The sequence below is a fragment of the Solanum pennellii genome, chromosome 10 (assembly GCF_001406875.1).
Source record: "Solanum pennellii chromosome 10, SPENNV200".
NCBI classification, from domain to species: domain Eukaryota; kingdom Viridiplantae; phylum Streptophyta; class Magnoliopsida; order Solanales; family Solanaceae; genus Solanum; species Solanum pennellii.
Window position 1 is genome coordinate 80,668,546 of NC_028646.1, and position 4,144 is coordinate 80,672,689.

Genomic DNA, 4,144 nt, shown 5'->3' on the forward strand with positions numbered 1-4,144 from the left:
TTTGCAAATGCAGCACTATTAAGATTCTCAAATATTCGACATTTAAAATGCAATTAAATGTGAATCTTGATGATGCTGCATTAGCAATAAACGACTAAACAAACTATTGTCATGGCCCCTGCAAAAGGATGACACACAAATACAGTTTTATCGGATATCTATTTCTCGATTTCCAATTATGGTATGTAATTTCCTATTTCTTCGAGGATTTAAGTTGTATATGTCATGAATATTATTATCGATAGTGAAAATTAGTGTTTTATCTTATAAATGATCTGTAAATAGTTCGTCAAACATTGTAAAATTATCATTGTGTCATGTCTTTGCTTGAAATTGTATCATTTGTTGAAGTCAAAATTAGAGAAACTATCTTAAAATGATCTAACGGCAATTAATTAACGGTAATAGCTTCATTTTCATATGCATATTTAACTGCAATCAACACTCTTTGTATATATCTCTAAAGTCTTTAGCAACATTGAATATAATGACACTAAATTAATGCCGGTAAAGATTCTAATACTCTTTACTAATGTGTTTATTTATCGCCGTTAAAAGTTATTTTTATCGTATCCAGAATGTATGATGCTGTAATTCTTTAAGCGAATTATTTGGGTTTTGACTTGAGTATAAATAAATTCTTTTTGTACTATAATTACCTTGAAATAACTTTATCTATGTATAGAAATGTGACATACCCACATTGCCATTAAAATGTAATGTGATTTCATTGATTGGTAATTTATTGCTAATCAGAGTGATTTAAGTTATATACATTAACAATTACGATAATTTACATGCTATAATAGGTTATTTGTCATTTGTTATAGGTTACTCACTTATCAATGTTTCTAGTATACGTGTTGAAAAGAGTCATCTAAATATTTTCTATCCTAGTAAATGCTTAAAACTTACAATCAAATATTTTTTGTGGATTTATGTTACATATTAATAGTTGCATATAGTTTTAAACTTTACATGTCAAAGTGGAATAGAGATTTATTTATAAAATATAACAATTAATCTTATAAATAAACTTATGTAATAAATGCTTTTACATCGTCAATATATAGAATTGAAACTCTATTTTCAGTTTATGGAAATTAATTTAGATTTCTTTGGATTTACTAAATCAAGACTAGTAACATGAAATTTCTGAAGTCAATATATACAAGTATGTCTCGATATTCACATTAGGATCTTGATTAATCTGAATTTTAGGGATCTCATGTGATAATATATTCCATTAAAAAAGGGTCCCCAAAATCTTTGGTTAAAGACAAAAGATTATCCTTCAATTTATCATAATCTTTGAGTAAACTAAAAATAAACACAAAAAAATGTTGCAAAATTAACTGAAATTAATAGAAGTGTCGAATATAATAATAGTAACATATTCACTGTGATTCCATAAGTAGGATTGAGTTAGAAGAGGTGAGGTATATATCCAAACGAAGGTATAAATATTGTTTTCAATAGACCATCGACTAAGAATAACGTTTTCAAAATAGGTTTGAGAACAATAATTTACATAGATCTCTACTTTTGAAGAATGCAATACTTATAATGATGTACATTTACCTTTTTTGTTATTATGTTAGAAATTAAAGTCATTTTGTACCAGCAAACATATAATAATAGTGCAGCAAGATGGAAGAACAAATTATATAGGTTGGTCCCTCTATTTCTATGATCAAAATGTACCACATTTAATATATTTATGTCATTTCAAATCAATTTTGGTCCCTCCATGAGTACTATTGAGCAGTAGTATTTAGTACTTTTTCTTCAAGTAGATTATGAATCCAACACTAATGTTCTGCAGCTGATTGATGTGTGTATACATAGATTCTGAACCACAATTCCTTTTTGCTTGCTCGCGGTTCTAAATAAAAATTATTTAATCTATACGTACTTGACATAAAAAATTTTAAACATAAATACATGAATTGAGTGGCACTAGTTTGAAAAAAAAAGTCAACCATCATTGGGCCCACAAGATAGTGCCATGTAGGCTAAAAAGGGGTAAAAAATTATTAATAAAATAAGTTCAGGGGGTAATAGGACCTTAGTATATTATAAGTGTGTCTCTGAGATTTCGGGCATAGATTGAGGGGGTACTTGGGCATTATCCCTTGAATTTATAATCATTACTATGGCTCTGTCACATATGTGTACATGTGCACCTTCGCCAGGGGTCATTCGAACTCCGTTCGACGAAAAATTAAACTATTTATATATGGTTAAAATAATTTTTATGTATATATAGTACATGTCAAATTTCTTCAATTAGTTAGTGTGTTTTTGGAAATTCAATTTCCGCAAGTGTATTTGTGGAGAGAGAGAGATATGGGAGGAGGAATACAAGAATTATATTATTCATTGAACAAGAAAAGATACATAAACTTCATCAATACAAAGTCTCAAAATATAACAACATAATTTGTTACATAATTTATAAAGTGAAGAATCACATATAGTATAGTGCATAGTGCATCACTAGTTGAATAGAGAAACACAAGTTGATTCCTTTAGATGAATCATGTACCCCCAAAGGTTTTAGTCAAAACAAACTTCACATAGCCAGCAGCAACACAATGCAAAGAGGCTTTGCAAAAGAAAAAAGAAAAAAAGACAAATTAGTATAGTTAGATTAGTTCATGATATAATTAATTATTAGAGAATACTATACTATATATGTTCTTATGATTTGAGACCAAATAATTTTACTTAACTAACTTACCATCCTTCCAAGAACCCTCTTTCTCCTCTTGGCTTACTTCTTGGCCACCCTTTCATCTTTTTCTTCTTGTTCTCATTTGGAGTAAGTTCAATGGGATAGCCTTTAATCAATACAAAAGTAAAAAAAAAAAAAAGTCACTTTAGAATGAATTTGATATTAGTTATTACATGTACACATTTTAACTTTTTTTTTTTACATATATATTAAAATAATACGAGTAGAAAACAATAGGTTCAATTGAACTCGTCTTAGCTCTCCAACCCACGCCATGAGTTGTTGTGCACGTGCTTGAGAATGTGAAATAAAGAGAGGGTTGAACACTGTGGTGAAGCTTGAATTTTTACAAAGAAATTCGTATATTTGTCATATTATATAAATTTATTCACGTAGTTTAACTTCGTCCTAGATAGATGGAAAATAAATATACATACACATACCTAGTGGAGGTGGTTGATTTACTTGGTTTTCTTGCTTTTGCATATTGAAAGATGGTGTATAAAATTAAAAATATAAACAATTGTTTTGATGCAAAGTTTGCAAGTATTTGTTTCTATTTTGCAAATGCTACCCTCTATTTATACAGGCAAAAGGAAATCAGGTTGCAACATCCAAGTGTAAATAGAATGTCTACTTTTCCATGTGCTTTACCAACTTGTTTTGTCAAATTTTTGAGAAGTCAGAAAGTGTTTTTTTATTACTTTTATTATTATTTTAGAGAGGTGATAAGTTTGATCAAGTTTTTAGGAAAAAGATAAAATGTGTTTTACTCAAAAACTTTTTTGAAATCTTGATCGCGCTAATATTGATAAGAATTTTTTTAAATTAATTAGTTAAATATAAATTACTACACTATAGGAGTATTTTTTTTCGAAACGTATGTTTGATAACAAATACTTTTAAATAATTTTGATTTTATAAGATTAACCAAATATGTTATAATTGTGTTAAATAGTTTTTGTGAACAACATAAGTTGCTTAATCGTGTGATAGAATGGTATTTTATTTTTTCTTAGTGGAGAATATTACTCAAAAGGAAGCCAAAAATGACTCTTTTTTTTTTAAATAAATACAAAATAAAGTAAAAGTATGGGAAAAAAAAGAGAGAGGAAAAAGCTATGTAGTTGGTGACATGTTGATTCACTAAAAATACATATAGTACTATACTTTCCTCCTAAGTAAACTTTTTTTAAAATTGTTTTGAACAAGAATATATTCTCTAATCTTATATTTTTATATTTATTGTTGAACTGTCCAATAAAAAAAAATAGAAATCCCCTAATTAGAAAGACATTATAAGTTTTTTTTTTTTTTGTTCAAACTATGAAAGATAAGGAATTAGTTGGATTGAGTTTGAAATAAGAGAATCTTTTGTTTATTGGAATAAACTCTTCATATTATATT

General features: G+C 27.6%; 1 long non-coding RNA gene across 1 annotated transcript; it reads right to left on the reverse strand.

The window, feature by feature from the left end:
* Window positions 1-2,352: 2,352 nt before the first annotated feature.
* LOC107001742 lies at window positions 2,353-3,326 on the reverse strand. Its single transcript, XR_001454438.2, has 3 exons — window positions 3,181-3,326; window positions 2,744-2,843; window positions 2,353-2,608 (listed from the first exon to the last, which is right to left on the reverse strand). It is a non-coding gene; the product is annotated as an uncharacterized LOC107001742 (long non-coding RNA).
* Between the last annotated feature and the right edge of the window lie 818 nt (window positions 3,327-4,144).